The following is a 17,159-nucleotide window of genomic DNA, read 5'->3' as shown; positions in this document are numbered from 1 at the left end:
AATACAGAAAGAAGTTTCTTCCAAATTAGAAGAGCATCTTTAGCAGAAACCCAAAGTCTTATCAAAATATTATGAGTGACAAAACTATAATCAAAACTGGTTTGCAGTCTTAGAAAGAGCCTTTGTCTTTGTAGAAAAAATAATTAATAATTGTTTTTAAAAATTAGACCATTACAGTAGTTCTGACGTATGCTGGTTAAAATATTGTGAGGGTTACTTTGCTCTTAATTATTATGCATATGGCTTGTTTTTCAAGGGAGAAATATAAAGTTATCTCTTAAAATTTCTATTAACCTTCCCCTTTTACATCCCTTAGAGTTTGGCTCAGAGTATACTACTCTCATGGCACCCAACCTCTAGCTATGCATATTTCTCAGAAGGCAAGGTATGTGACTTCCCTGTGAGCCAATAAAATCAGTGGGATGGTTATTTGAATAATTCTGCTGGCACTTCCCACAGGACAGCATGTAAGTTGATATGCAAAGACTACCCAGGAGGGTGGAGTAAGATTCAAACCTCTATCTTGTAACATGGGAGTCCCACAGACCCCTGTAACACATTGTCGGAAGCCACTGAGTCAATTAATTAAAGCCAATTTTATAGCCAGAAAATTTGTTACCTGCAGTCCGCAATAACATCGAATAGCCTAAAGAAAGCAATGCCTCCAGCTTTTTGAAAAAATCCTTTATTGTCATATAACTGTAAATGTATTCTTGTGTTTACATGGATATGCTGCAACAAAGCTTTTCAGTAACATTAATATTGATTAACAGTATTTTTTGAAAGTAAGAGAGGGAAACTACACTGAAAGTATTAGTGTAGCAAGACTTAAGAAATGACTAGAAGAAAAGATAACCTAAAATATAAATAGTAAATTATAAATGAGACCTGGTGGATTTTATCAAATACTACGATAATAAACATCCTCCTGGATCTAAATCAGTTTTTCCCTTCTTCTTAATTCAGCTTTCAGAAGCATATTGTCATATTTCTATAACAAACCCTTCTGAAATATGCCATTTTGTAGATTTTTTTCATTAGTAATACTCTCAATATCTGATGAAACAACATATCGTGACTAGCTGTTAGAACCAGACATGGATTTTCTGATATATCATTCCCCAGAATGGTTTTCTGTGAAAAAGAAAGTACTCATAGGAATACTCTGATTTGATTTAAAATGAAAAAAGATTTCGGTTCAGATAAAAATATTCTGATCAAACATTTGCAGACTCAACAGCAGTTTTTTTAATAATAAATGATAAAAAGCTTATTTTATTACCTATAAAGTTTAAAGTAAATTTTTTAGAGTATATTCTTCTCTTTTAAGTTTTCTGCATTGTGAAAGGAGATGATATTCCATGAGATGAATTTCCATATGTCCTTTTATATAGCTGAGAAATTATTATTTAATTTTTGAAGAAACATTGCTGAGTTTGCTGCAAATCTAAGATACAATGCTAAAGAAATAACAATTTATTACTGCCTTATTTTCCAGTATGATGCAACAGTCAATTATATCACAGAAAATTTGGAAAAACTCTTGGGAAATAAGAGGGGTTTTAACAGAAGACTAGTGGTAATTAATAAAGTTAGGAAGCTAGGATATTGCTAGTATTTCAAAGCAAAAAGGAAGTCAGTGCATTTTATATTTGTTAAAGCTTTGAAATTTGTTGATATTATTGATATTTGTTTGAAATATGTTGATATTTAATATGTTTATGAAAATGTAAGTCTGTATCTGCCTCAATTTAAAAATTTAAAAAATACATTATTATGTGCCCAATAGGAAATACTAATGAGGACAAATGTTAACATTTCAAAAGAGTTTTGGTCATTCAAATCGTCTTGCTCAATCTCCAAAAACCACAGTAATCGCTTTTACAGTTCCTTTAATTGAAAGTACAATAATCACATTAGCAGCAGAAAATAAGCACAAGCAGGCTTGTTTCAAGGTTAAGAACACAAGGCACAACATAATCATTCTGAACATGATCCAACCCTCATTACGAATTGTTATGTCAAAGAATTCTTATCTGTGTGTTTAATACAGCACATATCAGCACTGAACCAAATGGCAATATGATAGTTTGGGGACTGCACTGTCTCTGTAGAACAGGAGGTAATGAGATGCTGTGAGAGCACTTACAGAGAGCACAGTGATAAAATAGGCCTGTAAGGTATAACTTCCTCATTATACACCAAGATTTCACCACATTCAGTAGCATGACTGCTAGTAAATCAAAAGTCACACCTTGTATTTACCTGTGACATTTGTTACCTTCACGTGTCACTGTTTTATCACTCAGCAATCCCTTCTCCTGTGGGCAGACAGGGTCTAGAAGGGTCTGCAAATCAGGAACTCAGCGTTCCAGCCAAATCACACATGATGTGTGCTCCTGCAAGAACCAGACACACAGATGCTTCAACTTCACATCCCTGTCAGTCCTGATCAAGAACAGATGATTTCCATCCCTTAGTGCACCACAAGAGTCACCTCACAACTTCTCATTTTCTGTCTGTATCTGAAGACCCTAGTTTCTTATGAAGATTCGCCCCCTGTCAGGACCATTCTTCAACTCTGTTTCCCTTAATTATGCCAACAACAAACATCCCTAGTTTTGTCACCAAGTATCTCACCTAATTTAGGGTCACTTTGTCTCATGACAAAAGATCATTTTATTTCTTTTAGGTCTTTAACAGTCCCATCTATTCTCCAGGAGAGAATTCTTGCTTGAATAAAGATGCAACTTTCTATCTCTTTCCTATCAAGCTAATTCCAACCTTCTTTTCATGGCAAAAAGTCTTTCCATCTTTTTGTTCTTGCTTACTAGCTTTTACTCACCCTCACAAAACCTGCAAGTGACCACAAAAAGGACATTTTATTGGACCTTTTCATAGACCTCAGACTGGGATTTTCCATCTCATCGGTCTTTCCATTTATTACTTCATCATTCTCTTCTGCATAAGGTGTAATGGCTCATACCTGTCCATCTTAAAAGTGAGATAATGAGAATAACTTGTAATTCTGACCTCCAAACGGCACTGCTCTATTTGTACTGTCATATACATCTGCACTTCTCCTTAAGCAGAAGGAGCTTATAACCTAACTTTACATTTTCAGTTTAGAGTTTGTTTTCCTGCTTAAATCTATCCCTGAATCAACCAAAGCATCTGACAATGCTTTTCGCAGACTAAAAGATACAACTTACTTTGAGTTCCTCGAGGTTTTGTTTTCACCTTAGCTACTTAGGTACATACAGCATTATCATATATATGTACAGCCTATATAGGGAACATCCACTTTTAGTTTCTGTAGTTCAAGATACTTGGAACTATCAAGACAGGCAGTTCTCATTCAGTACAATATGTCTCTAGAATTTCTAGAAACCACAGATGAACTCTTGAACTGCTTCCTTTAATCTATATTCCAAAAGTTGAGGTGTTCCTTTATTATGTCTTTCTATCCTTGGGCAGAAATTCTTCAAATGTTTTTTATTCCTTCTTTAACCTTCCTCAAATTCTGCCATCTTATCTTAGATATTATTAAATATCTGAACATTTTGCTGCTAAAACATCATACAACCTACATTTTTTTTTGAAAGAGAAAAAAATCAATGAATTAATCAAAATATTCTGCTGTACTGCTTTTTAGTCTTTGTTTACAAATTTAATTTTTAATTTCATTATCGATAAAAGTGTTTTCTCACTGCTAATGATACCCTAAAAAAAAAAAAGGTATATGATAGAGCTTATAGAGCTTATCTGGAATATTCAGACCACCTAAAGACTCTTCCTACCAATCCTTATCCAATGAGTATTGAGATACATAACGTCCACAGTTTTGAAAACCAGCTTCCATTTTAGAGAACAGAATGGACTGACTCACCATGTTTAAATATCTGCTTAAATAATAATATTCTGAGACAAAAAATTAGCCCATGGACAATGCTATATCAAGTAACCATAGTTTTATTATTTATTGGGACAGAAAGTCAGAGCTTCACTTCATTTGTGCAGTATTTTGGTTTTGTCTCTGTCCATACCATTGCTTTAATCTGTACAGATTAAATATGTAAAGTTAAGCAATTTTCAGATGTTTTCACCTGGTACTGACATGCTGTCCTCTTAGGGTCTGTATTTCTATTACTCATAGACAAAATCATATAAAGAAAAAAAAAAGGCAAGAAAGCTTTTCTAACTGATTTTCTGCAAGACAAACTAAACTAAAGCCTAGAAGGTAATGTAACTGTTGGCTGCATAATAAAGACTGCATCACAACGTGCAGAAAAAAACTTAGGAGACGAGTTTAAATCTACCTTTTTCTAATGTTAAGGCATGGTGATGTAAAATCAATGTCATATTAACACTAAAATACAATATGTTTTTAACTTTAAAACAAATGAACAGTCAGAGAAAAGGAAAGAATCTGTCAAGTAACGATGAAGCTGACCGCTCAGGAGCCATTTACACCGTCAAGAAAGGAACAGCTGGGACCAATAATAAGCTGCTATCCTTCTTAGTGATTAGCTAATACTTGACAGAACAGATGTATTTAGGAGTTTTGGAACCTAGTTCTAAATTCTGGAGGTCACTGAAACTCTTCAGAAAAAGTCTCACTGAAACTCTTCAGAAAAACAAACCACGTTGCAGAAAATTAAAGCATCTAAGACCACCTCTGAATCTAAAGAGGGGCTTGGGGAACTATCAGAAGTTACCTGGAGTTCTTTTCACTAAAACACCCTTCCAGCCTTCCTAATCTCCAGTATACCCCCATATCTTGTTTCCTGCTTTATCTTTCCTGATGCAGGTGTAGGCACACCATACAACAACTGATGTGTGGGTCAGTGCAAGCAAAGATGCTCCTAACACAAACCTTGAATTCACAGGAACTGCTCATCTTCCTTCTAATTTAATTGGCACCAAACTTCGCTGAGATAAAGACAATTGAATGAATACACTTTGTCTTAATTCTTAACTTCAGATATGAAGATGATTTTGTCTTTCTAAAATGCAAAAACAATTTTTCAGAAATTATGAGTTTCTAGATGGCATACCTGTACTATATAATTTCCTTTGGGTAGCATGTTAGGCTATATTTTGCAGTAGAGTTCAGTTCAGTAGTAAATTTCATTGTGGAAAAGCATTTATTTCAAACAGCAGTCGTTTTGAAACCATTGTGTCAGTGTTTCTATTTCACTCTAGTGGCTATTATTTGGTCTTTTTATTGCATTAATAGTAATTAATAATAAGTCAAGGAGCTTTTATTCAGAGAAACATGCTAGGAAGTACCCACTGAGGGACAACAGTGAAGACTGAAAGCAGAAGTAGGGACTAATTTATTTCAAATTTTTCTACCAGTTCAGGATGCTAAAAATGGAAATAAAACCAAGTGTAAATGTAAAAACAAGTATTCCATTATTCCCAGATTTTCTAAAAAGTCAGATAGGATTTATGAAAAAAAGAAAGATCTGTTCAAATAAATAAGAGTATTTGATATTGAGCTATATGAGTAACACAAAATGTAACAGGGAATAACTAGTAGAGTAGATCATGTTAACATAAGTTGATGAAATGCCACTGTGATATGGCCTATAACTGAAAATATTAATAGAAGAGTAATAAAAGAGATTAGTCTGAAAGAATTTTTTTTTTTCTGAATGGTGTCATCATTAATCTTCACTAATGAAAAACAGTAAGCAATGAAAAAGCACCAGCAACACCAAACCCTTCCTCTCCTTCCCCCCTTTTGCATGGAGTCTGCTCTGTCATCTGGAAGGCAGAGCCATGCTGCTGGTTTCCAGCACGTCACAAGATGGAGAAATTCCTGTGTGCTGTGCCTTCTGCATTCAGAGAATGACAAAAAGTAACACTAGCCATTGGGATGTACAAGGTGGAAGTTAGAAGTGGGGGCTGGAGAATTCTTTGACTGTAGGCTTCTTCCTGTTAGGTGGATTAGGATTTCTAATAACAGGCTTTTGAGAAAAATGCAGGTTTTCTTTATTATCTATTTCAAGTGTAGAAGTTGTAGAATTTGCAAGAAAATTTCTCATTGAAAGAAAGATGAACTTGTTTACTACATTGAAGCAAGGAATTACTGGAATGAACTTTCAATGTTGACATTATCCATTTCTTCTCTGAGTGTGAATGTAACATGTCACTGATATGAAACCACTGACTACTGGCTAAAAAACTGTGAAAAATGAGGAGATTTTTTCAGTCCTGGAAAGATGCCTTTATTTCTTAAAGTTCTCTAAGTTCCACTGCATATTGGGTCCCTCTGTATCATTTTGTTTGAACCAAGAGCTGGGAAAAAACATATTCTCTCTCACATATTAATCTAAAATATATAGAGATTTCTTTTTCCCCCACATCAAGAATTTTATGGAATTTCTCAAAGATCTCTCAACATCAACAGTGCATAAATTGAAGGAGATCATGAAAGAGAGTATAATGATGTAAGAATGAGTTTTTCACAATTTAGTCATCCTGTACAATTCAACAATCTGAGATGCTTTCTTTTGACATTGCACAGCAGGCTCACCTTTATCCTTGAAGAGTAAGCCTGCTGTGCAATCAGCATATACAGCCCTCCCAGGCTTGCATGGCCTAGAAGGCAGCCTGCATTACCCATTGCATAGAGCCCTTCGAGACTATTTTCAGCAATCATCAGTCACAGTAAGTTCAGGTCCACATTTCTTAAACCAAAGAAAATACAAAGTGCACTGAATCTTCCATTAGTTAAGGATGCAACTGACCATGAATATTATCAGAATTCTGAAAGCAATTTCGATGACCAAGATTCAGTTTGGTAGACAGACCATTTCTCATTAATAACTTCAACGACATGTTTAAACTACAAGCAGTGATCACACAAAAATACTCTCAAATTATTGATGAAAATACATATTTTCTAGAAATAATAATAATAATAAAATAACAATTTTTCACAATAAGGTATAATTACTAATTTACTTTTATGAATGTCATTAATTTTCCTTTAAAATTAATATAATAGATAGGTCTTGCCTCAAATCAATGAAGACTTTTCTGTATTGTCTATCTGTATTTGCTTCATGTTCCATAATTAATTTATTTCTTTACATTGTTCTTTACATTGATCTTTACATTCATTCTTTAGGTTTTCCGTAGTGTGATAGTTTTCAGCAACTTAACTAGGAACTTGAAAAATAACCAATCAACCAACCAACACCATCACCAGCAACAAAAACCCATACCATGTGAATTGGGTAAGGCTAGATTTCCAAGTACTGTATTTTAAGCACATGCATATATGTGCAAACATTCATAACAATATATATCCAAAGAAAGGGAAATTTGTTTCAGAGAAGGCACTTAAAGCACTCAGTGCAACTGGCAAAATTGCATTTCTGCAAGAGAACAGCTTCGCTGATCCAGTTAAGGTTCTCCAGCTTGTTGCAAAATCTTTTCCAATGACACCAAAAAGTAACAATAATTGCATGTGATACAAGTCTGGGACTATTTATTTCAGCAAGTGCAGAGTCAGTATCTAGCTTTCAATGCTAGACTATTCAAGTACTTACAAAATATAATACTGTTTTAGGTCAATACCTAAACCACTTGTCTTTCAGGAAAAATCAGGATTTTATTGTCATTCCCTAGAGCATTTTTCATTTAGTTGCCTAAATAGAGAGTTGTCTTCTTTCAGATGTCAAGTTTTTCATAACATTTTTGTCCGTACTCCACAGACAGTGGAGGATTAAAGCACAGAGAATGACTCCTTTTCCCAGCTGCAACTTGAAGTGATGCTGACATTAAGCTGCTGAAAACCTTTAAATTATAAAGTGTTTTCACTAAACTTCCTGCTCTACAGAAGAGAGGTTAAATTGCACTGTCTTTCTTGTACCAAATGTGACAGATGCTCACAGGACCCAAAAAATGTGACCATTCACAGCACAAGCAAACTCTGCTTTCAAGAGCAAGGGTATCTGGTAAACAAAGCTGCAGCTTCTCCACAATGAACAAGGTAAACATAAAGCACTGTAGCAGTTCAGCAGTAATAAACAGGTGGGAGTCTTCTATTTGGGTGATACTTGCAAAGTGGTCTTGCTGCATTAGATTTTGTAACCCAGACTAATGGGCTGTAAGCAGCTATGTAAATGGGTTAAATTAAGAGGGAGGAAGATACCTTTTGATTATCCTTATATATATACATATATACACATATGAGTCAAGCGCACACATGTATAAAGACTAAATTTCAAGACCTCATCAGTAGGCAAAGAATGCTTCATGGTATTTTAGGATCAGTATTTTTAAAATTTATTCTTTAGACATTGTCCCATTTTTTTGAGCAGTAGTATCATGCAGAGTCCAAGAATATTTTTCTTATGAAAGGACTTCTTATGAAAGGTATACCTAAAAGGTAGCTATAAAAAAAAAGCAAGGAATCAAAACTTCTTTAACACATTGGCACAGATATATGATATTGTGCAAGGATGTCAGATTTTTTTAGACCTTCAAACTTTGTAAATGTGTAGTGTCTGTATAGGATTAGATGAAAAGGTCATGTTTCTTGTAGAAACAGAGACTCATGGGAAAGAAAATGAAGGTATAATAATTGATGTAAATTCCTATGTAACTGAACTGCCAACAGGGAGTCTCAAACTCCCAAGGAAAAGTTTTAGGCTTGGTACCAGCGTGGTGTAAGATGATACCCTGTCATATACAGGATTTCTGTATGATCTGTCCTGGCCTTAAACTTTGCAAACTTGAGACAATTAATACATCATGTCCAGGTATAAACATGCATACAAACATGCCATGCCATGTTTTGTACCAAAGACTCGGGTTCATGTTTGAGCTCTGCTGGAACAAAACTGTTAATGAAGAAGAATTTAGCATCTTTGACTTCTTGTGCTTTTCTCAGGACATTTTAACCAAGGCAAGCAAAACCTGAAAATGTTGGCTTCTGAGCATATGGAGTGCCAACCACTGAATCAGTGCAACCTGGTACCTATTACAGAAGAGAAAGAATTCACCCTGAGCTTTTAGAATAAACAAACAAGAATGGTGAGATACCCTACAGTCTGCAATCCAAATATCAATTGACTGAATATCTGCATTTAATGGCTTCCTGTAGTGGAGTCCTGTTGCGGTGTGGTTTGATTTAGTCAGTTGGTTTTATTAATGTTAGTTAGCCTTTATGCTCCCCCATATGTCCCATCACAGTTGGTTTGATCCAAGTTGTTTTCCCCAAAAGTTCCTGCCACTTGGCTCCCCAGTTATCTGTCAATCTTCTATCTTCTCCCTGTTTTCTTCTTACTTGGTTCCATCAATCCCCTCTGCCCAAGGTGGTGGCAGGTAGCCACCACAGAGTCCACTCTTCAGCCTAAGCTGAATGAGTCCCTTGGCACTTGGCCATTCAGCTTTTGAATACATGAACGATATTCTTCATTCTTACTAGATGCTGAACAAGAACCCTTGTGCTTTATGAGGTAGAATTCATATGCTGTTAACAAGGTATTTAGCTTTCTGACATTTAAATGTCAGCTGACCAAACTAAGTCACTCACATAACATACTCAATGGTATGATGCAGTCGCCTCCTCCTTGTGATTCAGCTTGACTTAAAATAGGCAAACTGTGAAGCACTGGGTGAATTGCTTGGACAGTTGAAAGATGTGGACTCTATATTACACCTGTAAGGAAAATCCTATAATATCATAGCCATTCCCTCCATAACATCATGTAAGCTACACACTGGCTTTAACAAAACAATGTCTTAATCACAGAAGACCAATAATATCTCTGAATACAACTTCAAAAAACTTATCTGAAAAACCAAAGAGCGTGATTAGAAGAATCATATAATCCTGCACAATTATTGGTATGAGTTATTGTTAAAACAGGACAGCCCCTTTTATAAAACTTTAATTTCTACAAGTATGAGACTCTGAAAATGCAATGTTTAGGTATCCAAGTGCTGTTACCAGTTCAGAGGTCTACAAATCTCATAAAATAGGCTTTGTACATTGCTTTATTCCACTTAGCAGTCCTGTGTTCCTCTAGAACACAAACTCAAATATTACTCAAGTAAATGATGGATGCAGTTATTTAGAGTTACTAGGAGAGGCAGCATAAAAAACAACAATAAAAAAAAATATAGGAAATTAATGCCCTTAAAAACATTGTAGAATTACTGATTATCTGCATGCTGACTCATCAGTCATTTCCACATGTTCTAGGATCTCCTGGTAAACCTGCAGTTTGATAGAGCATCACCTTTAACAGAGAGGGATATATAAACTTCTTTTTCCCTGACAAAAATAGAAACCTCTGTGAATAAATGAATTTCCCCATGCTTAATTTAAGATTCTATGATATATAAGAAATCTTGGGACTTTTCCATAGAAATTGCAGGATTCCTAAAAGCTACTCTGATCAACATGAAAGCTTTTATTGTTTTGTATATATATGTATATGATTCTTCTTTGATGATGTAATACAAAACAAATTTATACAAGATGGAAATAAAAGAGTAATAAAAATTAACAGAATCTTAGGGGAAAAAAAAATCTTGTTTCTTCTAATAACATGTTTATACAAAGCACAAGGTTTAATAATGAAAAGCAGTAATTCACTTTTGTGGATTATAATTTAGTAAGTGATACAGCAGATACGAGCCATCATTTACAAGAAGATGCCATCTGCTGAGCAAACATGCAATCAGCAGGCACTTCCTATTACACTGGAATCTTTTTTGTCCTTTATTGATTTTCTCCCTTGCATTTCTAAAGCCCCTCCAGCAATCTGAGCCAGTGCAGCAAATGAAGAAAGCAAAGGACTTCTCAATGACCCCAATATCAATTCTGCTTTGTGTTTCATGCTGTCTCAAGGCTATGGACCTCGTAGGTTAGTTTAAAAGAGACAGAATAGAGTACATAAAGTGTGTGTGTATGTATATCGTTCCAAGGCAACTCCATAGAAATGACAGCCTAACCTTTGAGATTAAACATACTTCAAAAAAGCATTACAACATTAAACATACCTCAATGCAAACATTAAATTATTCACTCCTACAGCATTTAATTTTTGTTTGATAATACTTCTCTTTGTTTCTTCCACAGAAGCAGTTGGCTTCCGCTCCTTATCTACCTCATGTACACTCTGATCCAAATAGGAGACCTTCTGAAAAATTTATGCATAAATCGATGTGTTAGCATTTAAAAGTTATCATCCTACATCTACAGATGTCAGAAAAAAGCATTAGTCATTAAATATTTCCACAGTTACCATTTCTAAGCTTATTTTGGTTTTCCCTTCCATACTTATTTTCACATCATGTAGGTTTATATGTTTTGAATGATAAAGTCAATTTTAAAATAGAAAATACCTCTGCTGCATCATAAAACATTTTTTTTCATCTTGCAGAAAAACAAATTAAATAAAGTTCTGAAGTCAAAATATACATTTGAAATAGCTTCCATGGAACATAAGAGAAATTTATTAATTGTTATCACTACCTCATGCAAAATACAGCAAACAAGAGAAGGAAGGGAAAAATAATATATTACAATATCTCATTTTTCTCTTTTTCATTAATCCACTCTATTATTAATTGGGATCTCAAGAAAAAATGTTCTTGTCTATTGTATAATTTCATTTGCATCATTAACACAAGCACTAAATATTAAATGGAAGAAACTATGATTAATACATGTAGAAAGGAAAATTTTGCATTACTAAATATGCTTAAATGAGTTGCATAATATTTATACTATTCAAAGTTTAAAATTCCATGTAGAAGATATAAAAAATATTAAAATATGTATTTATATTTCCATTCTGAAAAGCTTTATACAATGAGAAAGTTCTCCCTGGAAATTACCACTATTTTTTGGATATCATTTGCATACAAATCTGCCTGTGCAAACTCTTTCTCCATGCTTTTAACACAGAATCAAATACACAGGTGTAGATCATGATATATAACTCACACCACACCTCTCTAGGTTTCCATAAAACTAATGATGTGATCTTTGTCACATTGTTTCTACTTAGTTTCAGTTGGGGAAGGGCTAACAACATTAGTCACTGCCATTAATGCCTTGTTTTGAAAATACTATTAGGTATTAGAAGAATCTTCATTTTTTTTTTAATTTTTCAATTTGACTTATTAAGTCTGCATTAAAAATTAACCACCACATAATCGATTATCTGAACTCAAACCTTTCAACATCCCCCCTCTCTCATCCAAAAGTGGGGAAGTATTGCTGCGTGCAGATTATGCCAAGACCCCTTCAAATACAGTAACACTAAAAACCTGAAGATGATATTCCATGACAAGCTGTGTATTAGCAGCTCGATAACAGAACTACGAACCCACAGAATGATTCTGCAACAAAACAGCCTCCCTGCTGATACAAAAGAAATTGTTGTCTCTGAGCTTTGAGAAAAAAAAAAAAAAATACTGTCTCTAAACTCCATAGGCTCAATAGACGCTGATAGCTCAATGTTCTCTAACAAGTACATGTCTTACAGAAAACTCCTGGTCTTAATTAATAGCTAGTTTTTCTACTCTGTTTCACTTATGACATAAAACTGAAAACAAATTAAGTTTTTCCCACATTTCCTGTTGCTTTCAGAGCCAATTCACAAAATAAGAAAAGGAAAAAGCACCTGCCTAAGAAAAAGACATTCCAAAAGTCTAAAGTCAGAGTCTGAAGTGCAGGGGTTTTTTAACAATGACCAAAAAAAAAAAATGCTAGTGCTGGTCTGGACTCTACTACTTTTACTTCGTGGCTGTCTTGAAATGTATCTGTATTTCTAAATCAGCTGCTTGTCTCTCAGTCTCTTCAATACTCTTCCTATCTTCATAGATTCACAGAATGTTAACGGACCTTAAGGATTACCTAGTCCCAATCTACTATGGTAAATAGATCCTTTTCCAGTTTTAAACCATAGTCTACAAACATAGTTATGCTTACTGTGTGTCTTTCAAGCAAGAAATGCAGCATAATTTTTGAATTCTTATAGAATGGCACAATATTAGGTAAAGCTGCAGATGTAACAATCTGGTTAGCAGATGGAATAGACAAACTTCTCAGAAAATCACTAACACTTCCTGGTCTCTGTTGCATTAGAAGATCACCATTGGCTGTCTCAGAATACAGTCTTATTTAAACTGCTCTGCACTCTTACCATCACTATTAAATGATAGCTTTTGTATTTTCCACAGTCTTTGACATCATCACAAATTTTTGTTCTAATAGGAAGAAAAAGCCTCTTGACAGCAAGCATATGAATGGTGTCTAACACAGAGAAATAAGGCTTTGAAAGAAAAATCAGAGAAAAAGTCTTAGTTGAAACAGATCTTAAAATCACCCTAAAAGAAGTACAACTCGCATCTCAAGGACTCTTTATCATGACAAAACATGAACTACAATTTAAAAAAAAGCCAAAAAACCCCATTTTGAGAACAAAATCCACTTCTGATTAAGAAAGTGTTTTTTTCTGTCTGGAAAAGGAAAAAAATGGGCTGAAAATGCTACTAAGGATCCAGTGAAGACAAAGGAGACTTTTAGTTTCAACGAGCAATCAAAGAGTAAATATTGAATAAAAAAGGGAGGAAGATGTTTGGAATCAAACCTATCATGCTGTACCAGTCAGGCCTAGAAATGTTCCCTTCAGCCTTCTCTATATCAAAGCCTGACAATCAGAGGGAAGTTGTGCATCAGTCACAAATATATGTGACAGAGATCTTGTGCATCACCCAGCTTAGAAAAGGAACAATCAACACTTTCTGCTAATGCCTTGGACAAAGAGGAATTTCAGGATCTCTCTTAGAACTTATCGTTTTGTAAATGGGACACATAGACATCAGATTCTAGTCTGACTTCTTACACAGTTCAAAGTCATAGAATAGAAGAGAACAAGTTTTGTAACAAAAGCAAATGAAGATTGTCACTGTCCAGAAGTAAATAAAAAAGGTTCAGACTTTTCTCTCCAAAAAGGGGGAATAAAAATCTCAGAAGGAATTCTGGTCATGACAGTAAATCCAGCATTCTGTTCTAAAGAAAGTTAGCCTTTGACAGCTCTCAGAGTAAATTTCTCCTTTGTGAGACCACTGCAAAAGGACCCAATCGGGTTTCTGACTCAAGGACTTACAGTAAAAGACTGAAATGCCTCCCTCCAGTATTGTCTTGTTCTTCTGATCCCATAAGATGTTGGAATCCATCTGAACACTCACAGCATGGCTGTATTCATTTCAGAAATGAGCAGAAAGGAACAATGGAGCCAAAAAAAATTCTTTATTACATAATGTTAAGTGTGGGAGAATTAACAGTAAATATATTTCTTCCCAGAGGTATTATAGGTCTCCTTTATATGAAGAAAGAGCTGATAAATCTCAATGACACTAACTGTGAGAAGGCTGTCAAAATGTCTTACACACTGTGTGCTAATAATGCACCAGAAGAGATCTTTTCCAGTCATTAGGAGTTTGGATGAGAAGAAACTATTTCATTTTACTGTTTATTTGGTATCAAGTTTTATATAAGAAAAAAAACGTTTTACATTGTGCAAGGGTTCTTTATGCAGCCAGTGACGACTTAAGGTCTGAACAGCCACTGTCACTGCATCGTCCTCATCTTCCTCATAGGAGATGCACAAAAATAAACACTGGAAATCTGTTGCCTGCCTACAGCTTGTTACTGGGCAGTCACCACTGATAACACGGTCAGTTCAGCAGCTGCTGATTTTTCCAGGTTTGTTGGCTTTGTGTGGTAATCTTCTAACAACAATGGGGCTACAGAATCACTGAATCACAGAATGAACTGAGAATATATATGAGAACAACAGCTCTGTAAATATCAAGGTCAATGGAAAAGGGGGTGGAGACAGTACTCCAGGTGATGGAGCAGAAATTCCTCTACAGCCCGTGGAGGTTCATGTTGGAGCAGATATTTACCCACAGCCTGTGGAGAACCTCACATTGGAGCAGTTGGATGAATGAGAGGAGGCATGGAACCTGTGGGAATCCTGCACTGGAACAGACTGCATGAAGGACCTGTGGAACTGTGGAGGAAGGGGCCCACAACTGACCAGGTTTGCTGGCAGGACTCTAATTCTGTGGAGAACTCATCCTGGAGCAGTCTGCTCCAGAAGGACTGCACCCTGTGGAAAGGACCCACACTGGAACAGTTTGTGAAGAAAAGAAACCCATGGTAAGGACCCATCCAGGATAATTTCATGGATGACTGTCTCATTGTCTCCTGTGGAATATTGTCTACACTGGAACGGGGGAAGAATGTGAGGAGTCTTCCCACTGAGGAGGAAGTAGCATCAGAGACAACATGTGATGAACTGACCACAGTTTATCTCCCATTCCCCATCCCCTTGTGCCACTCTGGGGAAGGAGGCAGAGAACATCATAAGTCAATCAATCATATGCCCAGGAAGAAGGAAGGGATGGGGAGGTGTTTTTAAGATTTATTTTACTTCTCCATGTCCTCTTAGGGATTATGTTGTTAATAAATTCAGCTGATATCTCCTTGTTCAGTCTGTTTCGCCTGTGATGGTGTTCAGTGAGTGATCTCTCCCAGTCCTTATCTCAACTCATGAATCCATTGCTATATTTTCTCTCCCCGTCCATCTGAGAAGGGAAGTGAGCAGCTTGGTGGGCACTTGGCATGCAGCCAGGGTCAACATGCTACAGTTGCAAAAACAGCTTAAAGAACACAAAATATAAAAAAGTAGCACCGTAGACGAATTAAAAAAAAAAAAAAAAAAAAGAGGTTTTATAAAAATTAGCTTATTAAAAACTTTATGATCCAACATCTAAAAATAAAATACTTGCAGGCCAAAGAGAGATTACTTACAGATACCATATTGGAGGCTCAAAGGACATGTGAGCCAAGTATTGACAGACTTTTTGGAAATATAAAAAAAAAAATCTATGTCACTAACAGAAGGGGAACTATTAGTAGCAAGACAAAAGGTTGAAAATATGTCTAAAAGAGGAAAACAGAAAAGACCCTGAACTTTGTTTATTTAAATATAAAAACACAATCAGGCAAGGTAAACAAGAGTATTTGGAAAAAAACTGCAAGAGACATTAACCAAGCACTCTTTCAAACAGATCTCTGCCAGGAAGTCTGCTAGAGACAAAGTAAGGCAAACAGATAATCAAAGGGGCTTAGAGACACTAACCATGAACACTCAGAAAACTAAGCATGATAGGAGGGAAAAAAGAACCCAAATTTCAAAACAGATAAAATCTGTAAGGTCCTAAGGAACAATCTCATATTATTGAATTAATATTGAATAATTCATTAATTACTGAATTACCATTAAAAATAAAAATTGCTTCCATATGGAAAACTTGATGCACAGGAGAGGAATCAGCATGACCAGGCAGCAGTGCCTCCAATACTTCTGAAGTATTCAATAAGAATGTGAGAAGGGATATATGGCTGATAGAGTCTGCTTGGACTCCTAAGTGGTATTTGATAAATACATTTAAATAAAAGGATGTTAGACAGCAAATAAGCAGGGGTTTATTTGCTGTCTGAATCACCTCTGAAATCCTAATTTCTAAGATTAATAACTGCCAATCTTTAAATACTTAAGACATAAGATTCCCCTGATGTTATGGTGGAACATTCATTTGTGTAAATATCTCAGCACACAGCACTGGCCTCCAAACTGACCTTGTGCCACTGAGCACCACCCTCTGGGCTTGGCCATCCATCTAATTTTCAATTCACCTCACTGTCTGATCATCTAGCCCCTCGGATTCATAGCTTGTCCATGAGGACCTTAATGGGAGACAGTGTAAGTCCAGCCAGACAATATCCACTGTTCTCCTCCTGTCTACAAGGACAGTCACTCCTGTTTGATAACTGGTCCAGCACAATGATTCTTTGGTGAATCCATGCGCACTACTCATGATGACTTTCTTGCCTTTGTGAAACATGCCTGGAAAATGATTTGTGGGGTTAACTGCTCCATCATTTTCTGTGGATTGAGACAAGGCTGACTAGCCTGGAGATCTCTGATTTCTCCTTCTTGCCTTTCTTGAACACAAGGGTGACATTTTCCTTCCTCCAGTCCAGAAGAACTTCTCCAGTTTGACTAAGTACTGCCTGATCTGATTCCCTTCCACAATGAGCATGC

This window comes from Lonchura striata, chromosome 1 (assembly GCF_046129695.1).
Source record: "Lonchura striata isolate bLonStr1 chromosome 1, bLonStr1.mat, whole genome shotgun sequence".
Taxonomy (NCBI): domain Eukaryota; kingdom Metazoa; phylum Chordata; class Aves; order Passeriformes; family Estrildidae; genus Lonchura; species Lonchura striata.
This window is presented reverse-complemented; position numbering follows the sequence as displayed.